This window comes from Vulpes vulpes, chromosome 11 (genome assembly GCF_048418805.1).
Source record: "Vulpes vulpes isolate BD-2025 chromosome 11, VulVul3, whole genome shotgun sequence".
Classification (NCBI taxonomy): domain Eukaryota; kingdom Metazoa; phylum Chordata; class Mammalia; order Carnivora; family Canidae; genus Vulpes; species Vulpes vulpes.
The window spans coordinates 80446461-80460070 of NC_132790.1; the positions used below are offsets into that span (position 1 = coordinate 80446461).

General features: G+C 39.0%; 1 protein-coding gene across 3 annotated transcripts in view; it reads left to right on the plus strand.

Annotated features, from left to right (window-relative positions):
* The window catches only part of TMEM108 (transmembrane protein 108), a 640726-nt gene that overhangs the window by 160427 nt on the left and 466689 nt on the right, over positions 1 to 13610 (plus strand). The gene's annotated exons all lie outside the window — the stretch shown is intronic.

Here is a 13610-nt window from a genome sequence, read left to right on the forward strand (position 1 = left end):
CATGAACTCCTTTAGTTTTGTTTGTTTGTTTGTTTTGGGTTTTTTTGTCTGGGGAACTCTTTATCTCTCCTATTCTGAATGACAGCCTTGTGATATTCTTGGCTGCAAATTTATCCCTTTCAGCACTTTGAATGTATCATGCCCACTTCCTTCTGTCTTGCCAAGTTTCTGTTGAGCAATGTGCAGCTAGCCTTATGGGTCTTCCCTTGTAATTTAAGGACTTCTTTTATCTTGCTGCTTTTAAGTTTTTTTTTTCTTTATCACTACATTTTGCAAATTTAATTATAGTATGTCTTCGTGTTGGCCTGCTTTTGTTGATTTTGATGGGAATTCTCTGTGCCTCCTGGATCTGCATGTCTGTTTCCTTCCCCACATTAGGGAAATTTTTAGCTATTATTTCCTAAAATTAACTTTCTGCCCTCTTTTCTCTCTCTTATTCTTCTGGGACTCCTATATCACGAATGTTACTATGTTTGATGGAGTCATTGAGTTCCCTAAGCCTATTCTTATGTTCCATCATACTTGTTTCTCTCTTTTGTTTAACTTCATTGTTTTCCATTATTTTATCTTCTAGGTCACTAATTCATTCCTCTCCTTCTTCCAGTCTTGTGTTCATTGCATCAAGCCTGTTTCCAATCTCAGTTATTGCATTTTTAATTTCTGATTCTTTTTTTTTAATTTTTTTGGAGTTCATTGCCAACATATAGCATAACACCCAGTGCTCATCCCATCAAGTGCCCCCCTCAGTGCCCATCACCCAGTCACTCCAACCACCTGCCCACCTCCCTTTCCACTACCCCTTGTTCGTTTCCCAGAGTTAGGTGTCTCTCATGTTCTGTCACCATCACTGGTATTTTCACTTATTTTCTATCCTTTCCCCTTTATTCCTTTTCACTATTTTGTATATTCCCAAATGAATGAGACCATTAATGTTTGTCCTTCTCTGATTGACTTATTTCACTCAGCATAATACTCTCGAGTTCCATCCACATCGAAGCAACTGATGGGTATTTGTCATTTCTAATGGCTGAGTAATATTCCATTGTGTACATATAGCACATCTTCTTTATCCATTCACCCTTCGATGGACACCGAGGCTCCTGCCACAGTTTGGCTATTGTGGACATTGCTGCTATAAACATTGGGGTGCAGGTGTCCCGGCATTTCACTGCATCTGTATCTTTGGGGTAAATCCCAGCAGTACAATTGCTGGGTCTTAGGATAGCTCTATTTTTAACTCTTTGAGGAACCTCCACACAGTTTCCAGAGTGGCTGCACCAGTTCACATTCCCACCAACAGTGCAAGAGGGTTCCCCTTTCTCCACATCCTCTCCAACATTTGTTGTTTCCTGTCTTGTTAATTTTCACCATTCTCACTGGTGTGAGGTGGTATCTCATTGTGGTTTTGATTTGTATTTCCCTGATGGCCAGTGATGCAGAGCATTTTCTCTTGTGCTTGTTGGCCATGTCTATGTCTTCCTTTGTGAGATTTCTGTTCATGTCTTTTGCCCATTTCATGATTGGATTGTTTGTTTCTTTGTTGTTGAGTTTAATAAGTTCTTTATAGATCTTGGATACTAGCCCTTTATCTGATAGGTCATTTGCAAATATCTTCTCCCATTCTGTAGGTTGTCTTTTAGTTTTGTTGACTGTTACTTTTGCTGTGCAGAAGCTTTTTATCTTGATGAAGTCCCAATAATTCATTTTTGCTTTTGTTTCTCTTGCCTTCATAGATGTATCTTGCAAGAAGTTGCTGTGGCCAAGTTTAAAAAGGGTGTTGTTGCCTGTGTTCTCCTCTAGGATTTTGATGGAATCTTGTCTCACATTTAGATCTTTCATCCATTTTGAGTTTATCTTTGTGTATGGTGTAAGAGAATGGTCTAGTTTCATTCTTCTGCACGTGACTGTCCAATTTTCCCAGCACCATTTATTGAAGAGACTGTCTTTTCCAGTGGATGGTCTTTCCTGCTTTGTTGAATATTAGTTGACCATAGAGTTGAGGGCCCACTTCTGGATTCTCTATTCTGCTCCATTGATCTATGTGTCTGTTTTTTTTTTTTTTTCAGAATGAATTTATTTTTTTAATTTTTTTAATAAATTAATTTTTATTGGTGTTCAATTTACCAACATACAGAATAACACCCAGTGCTCATCCCGTCAAGTGTCCCCCTCAGTGCCCGTCACCCATTCATGCCCACCCCCCCGCCCTCCTCCCTTCCACCACCCCTACTTCATTTATCAGAGTTAGGAGTCTTTATGTTCTGTCTCCCTTCCTGATATTTCCCACACATTTCTTCTCCCGTCTCTTATATTCCCTTTCACTATTATTTATATTCCCCAAATGAATGAGAACATACACTGTTTGTCCTTCTCCGATTGACTTACTTCACCCAGCATAATACCCTCCAGTTCCATCCACGTTGAAGCAAATGGTGGGTATTTGTCATTTCTAATGGCTGAGTAATATTCCATTGTATGCATAAACCACATCTTCTTTATCCATTCATCTTTCGATGGACACCGAGGCTCCTTCCACAGTTTGGCTGTTGTGGACAATGCTGCTAGAAACATCGGGGTGCAGGTGTCCCGGCATTTCATTGCATCTGAATCTTTGGGGCAAGTCCCCAACAGAGCAATTGCTGGGTCGTAGGGCAGGTCTATTTTTAACTCTTTGAGGAACCTCCACACAGTTTCCAGAGTGGCTGCACCAGTTCACATTCCCACCAACAGTGTAAGAGGGTTCCCTTTTCTCTGCATCCTCTCCAACATTTGTTGTTTCCTGCCTTGTTAATTTTCCCCATTCTCACTGGTGTGAGGTGGTATCTCATTGTGGTTTTGATTTGTATTTCCCTGATGGCAAGTGATGCAGAGCTTCTTCTCATGTGCATGTTGGCCATGTCCATGTCTTCCTCTGTGAGATTTCTCTTCATGTCTTTTGCCCATTTCATGATTGGATTGTTTGTTTCTTTGGTGTTGAGTTTAATAAGTTCTTTATAGATTTTGGAAACTAGCCCTTTATCTGATATGTCATTTGCAAATATCTTCTCCCATTCTGTGGGTTGTCTTTGAGTTTTGTTGACTGTATCCTTTGCTGTGCAAAAGCTTCTTATCTTGATGATGTCCCAATAGTTCATTTTTGCTTTTGTTTCTTTTGCCTTTGTGGATGTATCTTGCAAGAAGTTACTGTGGCCAAGTTTAAAAAGGGTGTTGTTGCCTGTGTTCTCCTCTAGGATTTTGATGGAATCTTGTCTCACATTTAGATCTCTCATCCATTTTGAGTTTATCTTTGTGTATGGTGAAAGAGAGTGGTGTAGTTTCATTCTTCTGCACGTGGATGTCCAATTTTCCCAGCACCATTTATTGAAGAGACTGTCTTTCTTCCAATGGATAGTCTTTCCTCCTTTATCGAATATTAGTTGACCATAAAGTTCAGGGTCCACTTCTGGGTTCTCTATTCTGTTCCATTGATCTATGTGTCTGTTTTTGTGCCAGTACCACACTGTCTTGATGACCACAGCTTTGTAGTACAACCTGAAATCTGGCATTGTTATGCCCCCAGCTATGGTTTTCTTTTTTAAAATTCCCCTGGCTATTCGGGGTCTTTTCTGATTCCACACAAATCTTAAAATAATTTGTTCTAACTTTCTGAAGAAAGTCCATGGTATTTTGATAGGGATTTCATTAAACGTGTAAATTGCCCTGCGTAACATTGACATTTTCACAATATTAATTCTGCCAATCCATGAGCATGGAATATTTTTCCATCTCTTTGCGTCCTCCTCAATTTCTTTCAGAAGTGTTCTATAGTTTTTAGGGTATAGATCCTTTACCTCTTTGGTTAGGTTTAATCCTAGGTATCTTATGCTTTTGGGTGCAAGTATAAATGGGATTGACTCCTTAATTTCTCTTTCTTCAGTCTCATTGTTAGTGTATAGAAATGCCACTGATTTCTGGGCATTGATTTTGTATCCTGCCACACTGCCGAATTGCTGTAGGAGTTCTAGCAATCTTGGGGTGGAGTCTTTTGGGTTTTCTATGTAGAGTATCATGTCATCTGTGAAGAGGGAGAGTTTGAGCTCTTCTTTGCCAATTTGAATGCCTTTTATTTCTTTTTGCTGTCTGATTGCTGAGGCTAGGACTTCTAATACTATGTTGAATAGCAGTGGTGAGAGTGGACATCCCTGTTGTGTTCCTTCCTGATCTCAGGGGAAAGGCTTCCCGTGTTTCCCCATTGAGAATGATATTTTCTGTGGGCTTTTCGTAGATGGCTTTTAAGATGCTAAGGAATGTTCCCCCTATCCCTACACTCTGAAGAGTTTTGATCAGGAATGGATGCTGTATTTTGTCAAATGCTTTCTCTGCAACTATTGAGAGGATCATATAGTTCTTGTTTTTTCTCTTGTTGCTGTGATCAATCACATTGATTGCTTTATGAGTGTTGAACCAACCTTGCATCCTGGGGATAAATCCCACTTGGTCATGGTGAATAATCTTAATGTACTGTTGGATCCTATTATTGGCTAGTATCTTGTTGAGAATTTTTCTGATTGATTCTTTTTTAACTCTTTTATATCCTAAAGTCATCCATTCTTTTCTCAAGTCTAGTATCCTTTTGATTGTTGCTTTAAATTCTCCAGTAGGCTTGTTACTTATATCTGTTTTGCTTAGATCTCTGGCCATGACCTTATTTTGTTCTTTCATTTGGGGTGAATTCCTTCATCTTGTCATTTTTGTCTAGGTCTCTATCTTCCCTGTGTTAGAAAAGCCCATTATGTTTCTTGCTCCTGAGAATAATGGCTTTATGAAGAAGAGGTTATATAGTGTCCACAGCCTGGTGCTTCAGGGAGTGTCTAGTGTGTGCTGTTTCATATGTTCTGCTGTTGTGTTTTGGCTGCTCTGTCTTTGAGGCCAGTGGTCCGCATAGGCTCTCTTTGCCTGCAGTGGACAATGTTTGGTCTTTGGCCAGAATGTTGTAAGTTTTAACTAGGTATGTTCTGGTCTGCTTGTTAAATGAGACCTGATACTACTACCACTAGAACTAAAGCCCTGCACAAGTCTCTGGTCAGGAGACATGGTGTGGGCAGGGTTTTTTTCTGGTCTTCTGGGGAAGGGGCCCACTATGCTGAGACTGAGGCAGGCTTGACCAAGAGAGGTAGTCCCAGCAGAGCACAGGGGTATGGGACTTGGTTTAAGCAGGTTGGGCAGCCATTGTCGTGGCTAAGCTGCTTTCCATAGGTGGCTATGTGGTTATGGTGTGGGGAAGGGGAGGGAAATGGTACCCGCCAACTCCTTTGTCCTTGGAAAGGCCTCTCCCTGAATGCTGCCTCCCAGGGACTGCCTCCAAGAAGAGTGAATAATCTCCCTGCTGTGTGCCCCAGGCATTCTTCAGATCACTGATTCCACACCATCTGCCCCCCTCCCCTTGGTTCTTTGCCTGCCTCTCTCCAGGAGTAGAGCAGTGCCCTCCGGACTCTGCTAACTTTTAAAATGCCAGTCTTTAAGCCCTGCTGGCTACAAGAACTCACAAAAATCAACCTCTCTCATTTTTCCAGCCAATGGCTTTCAGTAAATGTGTCCCCTGTGTGTTCCCCGCCCTCTCTCTCACCTTTCTCTGTGACCAGAGCTCCCTCCTTTTACAGCAATTGCCATCTTGTTTCCCCCTCAAACCATTTCTCCATACTTCCCACATTCTTTGATGTGACTTCTTCTCTCCTTTTAGTTGTGGGGTTTGTTCTCTCAATCTTCAGGTTGATTTCTGGGGTATTTAGAATGATTTTATAGTTATCTAGTTGTGTTCAAGAGAAGAGATGAGCCTAGAGTCCTCCTGCTCTCCTGCCATCTTAGCTCCCCCCATGCATCTTTTCTGACCACAATGCTACAAAACTAAAAATGAACCACAAGAAAATATCTGGAACAACCTAACTTTACACCTAAAGGAGAATAAAACCCAAATCCAGAAAAAGAAGAGTATAATGAAGATTAGAGCAGAAATAAATACTACAGAAACTAAAAAAAATCTATAGAACAGACACAAGGACCTGGTTCTTCCAAAAGATCAACAAAATTGATAAACCTCTAGCAAGATTAATCAGGAGAGAGAAGACCCAAATAAACGAAATCACTAATGAAAGAGGAGAAATAACAGCCAACACCACAGAAATACAAACATTTGTAACAGAATATTATGAAGACCTATATGCCACAAATTGAACAACTAAGAAGAAGTAGATAAATTCCTAGAAACATAGCTTACCAAAATTGAAGCAGGAAGAAATAGAAAATTTCTTAGAATAGACCAATCACCAGTAATGCAATTGAATCAGTAATCAAAAAACTCTCAACAAACAAAAGTCTAGAACCAGATAGCTTTATAGGCAAATTCTACTAAATATTTAAGAATAGTTAATACCTATTCTTCACAAGCTATTCCAAAAAATACAAGAGGAAAGAAAACTCCCAAGTTCATTCTATGAGGCCAGTATCACCCTGATACCAAGACCAGATAAAGACACCATAAAAAGGGCACCTGGGTGACTCAATTAGTTGAGTATCTGACTCTTGGTTTTGGCTCAGTCATGATCCCAGGTTCGTGAGATCAAGCCCCATGTTGGGCTCCCCATTTAGCAGGGAGTCTGCTTCTCTCCTTCTCCCTCTCCTTCTTCCCTCCCCCCATTTATTTATTTATTTATTTATTTATTTATTTATTTTAAGATTTTATTCACTTATTAGAGACACAGAGAGAGAGAGAGAGAGAGAGAGAGACGGACAGACAGGCAGAGGGAGAAGCAGACTCCATGCAGGGAGCCCGACGCGGGACTCCATCCTGGGTCTCCAGGATCATGCCCTGGGCTGAAGGCGGCGCTAAATGGCTAAGCCACCAGGGCTACCCCCCTCCCTCCATTTATATGCATGCTTCCTCTGTTTCATATAATTTTTTTTTTTTTTTTTTTTTTTTTTTTTTAAGAAGAGGCACGTGGGTGGCTCAGTCAGTTAAGTGAGCAACTCTTGGTTTTGGCTCAGGTCATGATCTTTGGTCATGAGCCTGCATCAGGCTCCATACTAAGCATGAGGCCTACTTGTCCCTCTCCCTCTCCTTCTACCCCTATCCCCACTCTCTCTCTCTCTCTCTCTCTCTCTAAAAAATAAATAAAATCTTTTTTAAAAAAGACACCACAAAAAAGAGAACTATAGGCCACTATCTCTTATTTATAGAGATGCAAAACCTTCAACAAAATATTAGCAAGCAAAATCCAACAATACATAAAAGGAAATCGTATACCACAGTCAAGCAAGATTTGTTCCTGGGCTCCAAGAGTGGTTCAATATTCGCGAAGCAATCAATGTGATACCTCATATCAATAAATGAAAAGGAAAAGCCATATGATCATTTCAATAGATGCTGAAAAAGATTTGACAAAGTACAATACCCATTCATGATAAAAAGAATGAAATCTTGCCATTTGCAACAACATGAATGGACCTAGAGGGGATCCCTGGGTGGCTCAGTGGTTTAGTGCCTGCCTTTGGCCCCAGGCGTGATCCTGGAGTCCCGGGATCAAGTCCCGCGTCGGGCTTCCGGCATGGAGCCTGCTTCTCCCTCCTCCTGTGTCTCTGCCTCTCTCTCTTTCTCTCTCTGTGTTTCTCATGTATAAATAAATAAAAACTTTTTAAAAAATGAATAGACCTAGAGAGCATGATGCTAATAAAATCAGAGAAAGACAAATATCATATGATCTCACTCATATGTGGAAATGAAGAAACAAAACAAATGAGCAAGGGAAAAAAGAATAGAGACATACAGGAAACAGGCTCTTAATTATAGAGATTAAACTCATGGTTACCAGAGGCAAGATGTATGGGGCAATGGGTGAAATAAGTGATAGGGATTAACAAGTACACTTATCATGATAAAAAATTAAAATAAAAATAATGTAATGAACCTGTTATATGTAAACATAGATAATGTATGAGATGTAGTGTAATGAGATGTAATGCAATGTCTAAACATAGACAATAAAAAGAATACTATCTTTTCCAAAACAAAAATATTAATGAATGGCATCATTTTATAATTTTGCTACTGTCTTTAATGTCTTTATAAAAGGCAGCTGGACTGTCATATCTGCTTCTGTCTGTTGCAATATGCTGATTTGGTTGAAATATATATGGGAAATCGGTCTCACACAGATATGCAATTGGAAAAGAGAGAAGTATCTTAAAAGTTTTTTCAGATAATTGTGAAAATTATTCTTTGCTACTATACCAAAAATCAGCAAGTGTTAACTTGTAAAGGTCAGCTACAGTGTGTAATATGAAACCATATCAATGGTAAATAAATGAAATTAATGTTTCATATACTAATATTAATTAGTCTATCTTGTACTTTCAGTGAATCTTACATATGATCTTGTAATAACATGCATCGTTCACTTGGAAAACATTGATTCACTGAGTTATACCACTCTTTCAAATGTTGACACATTTCACTATACAATCTATAAAAACCACATTCATTAATATCAGCACTGATCACATCAGAAAAGTCTAAGTATTGGAAGGCAGCCAAACTGGTGTGACAAATACAATTTTTCTAAAATTCTGATATTTTTTGGAGTGTTCGAATTTTACCATTGACAGCACACACTGTGAGTTTTCTTGAAGTGACAGTCTCACTTTGTTCATTTATTGAGAAAATGTCTTCCAATACCCAGTTCTAAGTAACCATAGTTTAACTACCTGTTGTTCTCTCAAGTAAAAATGATGCTCCATGAAAACAGTGTTCAGCTCAGCTCACAGTCCAGTCACAAAAATGCTTTTTCATGAGATAACCATCCTACTGCATTGTGTAGCAGAAGTGCTTTATGCATACTTCCCATTTTTTCATGTAGAATATTAAATAAACATGCTCATGGATCATGATTTAATAAAATTAATCATTTTGCTGCTTAAGCACATTCTCAAGTAAAACTCACATTTTTTTCCCTGTGAGTGGATGAGTAAAGAATACAATGACCAATGCCCCTGTTTGCACAAGCAGCTTCCCACCATAGCTTTTGTCCCATTGGTAACAATGTCAGTACAGTAAAAAAGGTAAATAATATCTTAGAGTATTATCATGAAAATAGCTTTGATCTTGTTAACCCCATAAAATGATCTCAGGATCCCAGGAGTCTGAGAACTACACTTTGAAAGCCAATGATCTAGAAGGAAAGATAATTACACAAGTACATGGGTGAGCTGGTCGACTCCAAGGGGTTAAGGAAGGACTCATAGCTATTTAAGTTTAGATCAGAAATATATATGCCAGTAACCCAGGTGAAAGAAGGAACTACAAAAGGTTTGTTGGCTGGGACTTGAAAGATCATGGGGAGAGCAGCAAGTTATGAAGCCAGAGATATGGGCAGTGCCAAAAAGCTTGCAAATGCATTGAGGGCATCGCATTACCTCTGATTACTCCTGGAAATGTTTAACCGAAGTGTAATCATGAGGAGACAACCAGAAAAATCTAATTTAAGATACATTCTGCCAAATAACCTGCCTGGACTCAAAAAATGTCAAGATATTGAAAGACAGAAAAAGGCTAGGGAAATGTCCTGAATTAAAGGATACTGAAGAGACACAGCAACTAAAAGCATTACGTAATCCTTGATTGGATCCTGGATTGAAAATAAATAAATAACCCAACAACAATCATAAAGGACATTACTGGGACAATTGAGATTTGAATACACACTGAATATTAGCTAATAATATTGTATCAAGGTTAAATTTTCTGAATGTGAACACCATATTGTGATTATATAGGAGAATATCTTTGTTCTTAGGGTGTTTAGATGTCTGTTATTAATTCAATTCTCAAATGACTCATCAAAAACTTTGTATGTATATACAGAAAGAGAAAGAGATATGACCAATGTAGCAGGATGTTAATAATTGATGAATTTAGATGCAATGGGCTTTAATTTTGCTATTCTTGCAAGTTTTCAGTAGATTTGTAAATTTTTCAAAATATTAGAATATAAGGAGTTTGGTGTTTATCCTAGAATCAATGGAATCCAAGGAAAGATTTTTTTCTTCCAAGTTTTTATTTAAATTATACTTAGTTAACATATTAGTTTCTGGTTTAGGACTTAGTGATTTATCACTTACATGCAATACCCAGTGCTTATTACAACAAATGCCCTTTTTAATACCTGTCACCCTTTAATTCATCCCCTGAGCCCACCTCCCCTCCTGCAATCTTCAGCGTGTTCTCTATAGTTAAGAGTTTGTTTTATGGTTTGCCCATCTCGTTCTCCCCACATGAGTGAAATAACACAGTATTTGTCTTTCTCCAACTGACTTATTTCACTTAGCATAATACATTCTAGCTCTATCTGCATCATTGCAAATGAGAAGATTTCATTTCTTTTTTTTTTTTTTTTTTAGATTTCATTTCTTTTTATGGCTGAGTAATATTCCATTGTACTCCCTTGGTAGTAAAATAATTAGGACTCCTATAAGGGATCAAAACCCAGTATGAACAGAAAACTTACTGATCCACATTATCAAAAAGGAGGGGGTGATGCTGGTCTCTATATTTCAGAATCCAGATCTCCTTGGGCCCTATCATCCTCTTCTAAACCTTTCTAACACTGGTCTGATTCTTCGAAACTCTAGGCAAGATTTATCTGCCAAGAAACATGGTCTCAGATAAGTGAGAGTTTATTTTTTTACTGCCTCAGAATCCCCTGCCTCCGTCTGTTTGAAGTTGACTTATCCCCAGAGAGGCATTATTGGTCCTATGGACACCATAGGTGTACCCCTTTGACCAATCACTGAGACCATTGATGTGAACAATGATAATTAGTTTCCCCAGTCTTGCACTTGCCCCCATGCATCAGTTTCTCCTCTTAAAAGCAGTCAGCCAAGACAGGATTAGATTTCCAAGAGAGTCTTTGAAGGAAATGCCAGTAAAGGATAAATTGAAGGGGCATAGGAGTAGGCTGGAAGAGCCTTCAGACCGTGATATAAACCTGATGCCCATTAAAGGAAAAAGGGAAGGAAAGACTAAGTAGTAGGAAGAGCGTCAGACCTCAGCACACTTCCAAGGAGGCCCCCACCAAGTTAATAGGCAGTTTCTAAGAAAAGACTGCCTATTGGAAAAATACTACATCAGGCAGAAATGCCCAAGCTCTAGACCAACATCATGTTCAGTAAGGGTTGGGAGTAGTCGGAGAGAAGTACTGTCTGGTTACCAACAGCACAGTGGATCCCAGCCTGCAGTAGCTGGAGGCTGTCAGTCACGTAGGCCCCGCCTCCCCAACAGTTTCTTCAGAAGCAGGTCTGCACTGTGCACCTCCAGGTTACCATACCCTGTTAGAGAGGTAATGGTGGCAATGGAGGGAGAGGTCCTGAACAGAAGTAGGATGACAGCAGTAGTGCTACACTATTGTTCTCTGCGAGGGAAAGAATACTGCCTTTTCTTTGACTTTCAGTCCCCGATTCTTTGTGTCTATGTCCTTACACAGTAATGTATAATAATTAAATTTATATTCTGGAGATGATTACAAAAGAAAAGGTGTAAAATATATTTTATGCAATAACTGTGATCTGACTCTGTCTAGCTGGAGTGATCCCTTTGAGGGTAGAAACATGCATGAGATGTGTAAAGTCTAATGTGTTAAAAAAGTTTTGCTTGTCTTATGCTGATTTACTGTGTTTTCTACTTAAACTTAAGGATGCCTGTGAAAGTCCTTTTTTTTATTTAGTAGTTGTGTGAGTTAGTAGTGGAACTAGAAATAGAAACAAGGTTTCCTCTGTGTTCAACCCTGGTTCCTTGCCTCAGTCACATTACACAGATAACCAGTTTGGAACACATAAAGCCTGGATTGTCATCAAAAGATGGACGGAATGTTAAGATGAGAGAGATCTGAGTTTGGTTTGGGATGGAACTATGAAAATGAAACGGGATGGTACAGCTGCAGGGGAAAAGAATAGGATGGTTCCTCAAAATATTAAACATAGAATTACTTTATGAGCCATTAGTTCCCCTTCTGCATACATACCCACAAGAATTAAAAGAAGATACTCAAATATTTGTACACGTAAGTTCAGAGCAGCATTACTTATAATAGCCAAAAGATGGAAGCAGTTTAAGTGTTCATTGACTGATGAATGAATAAGAAAATGTGGTAAATCCATGCAATGGAATATTACTCAACATTAAAAAGGAAGGAAATTATGGCATATGTTACCATATGCATTAATCTTGAGGACATTTTACTAAGTGAAATGAGCCAGTCACAAAAGGACAAATACTGTTTATGATTACATTTATATGAAGTACGTAGAGTAGTCAAATTCTTAGAGACAGAAAGTAGAATGCTAGTTGCCAAGGACCAGGGGGAGGGACTTTTTTTAAAAAATGAAATGAGAACCACCTTGGAAAGCTACCTGACAGTATCAACTAAAGAATGTAAGTATGTTCCAGAACCCAGCAATCACACTCATTGGTATATGCCCAAGGTAACTGAGTACATTTGTCCACCAATAGACAGGTCTAAGAATATATATATAGCAGCACTTTGCATGTAGCCATAAACATTCACATGTCCACCTGTAGGAAGATGGGTAAATAAATTACGGCATAGTCCTATGGTAAAATACTATACAGCAATGAAAATGAACAAAATACAGCTACACACAACATGAATGAATCTCATGAACATGAAGTTGAGCAAAAGTGATTCCAATAAAAAAAAAAGAGGGGATCCCTGGGTGGCTCAGCAGTTTAGCGCCTGCCTTTGGCCCAGGGCGCAATCCTGGAGTCCCAGGATCAAGTCCCGCGTCGGGCTTCCGGCATGGAGCCTGCTTCTCCCTCCTCCTGTGTCTCTGCCTCTCTCTCTCTCTCTCTCTGTATCATAAATAAATAAATAAATCTTAAAAAAGTAAAATAAAAGAGAAACTAATTTCTGGTGTTAAGGTCAGAATAGTAGTTGCTTTTGCAGAGGTGTGGGAGGAGTGATGGAAGGAGCATGATGGCGGCTCCTGGTGTGCTGATAGTGATCTATTTTTTGCTATGCATGGTGGTCACATCCATGTGCTCAACTTGTGGAATTTTTTCAGTGTTACATGTATTATTTAGGCACTTTTATGTATGTGTACTTCAATTTCTGAAAGTTTATTAAATAATGGATCAGGTGAAATTAGGATTTTTAAGTCTCCATAGAGTTTGAAATTGATCTTTATATAATTGATACTCAGAATTGATATAGTAGATAGTTTGGGACCCAAATGTAGGAAGATAGAGAACTTTTCTGCATAAAGCAGGTATCGGTTGTGTGACAATATCAGAGTTAGCAGACCATTACATTTTTAAAATGTGCTTTTAGGTTAGAATCTCTTTCAGGTATATTTGCTAAGATAAGCTTCTCATAACAACCCTGAGAGTAGCAGTTGCTACCATAGGCAATTTCTAGGTGAGAAAACAAGCACTCAGAAAATCCAGTGAATTACTAAGGTGTCTCAACTCCTAAGCAATGGGTTCACAATTGAAGCCCAGGTAGGCTGGCCCCAAAGCTTGTGTGAGCCCATCCTCCCCACTCTGCCTCCAAGTATCTTTTAGTATC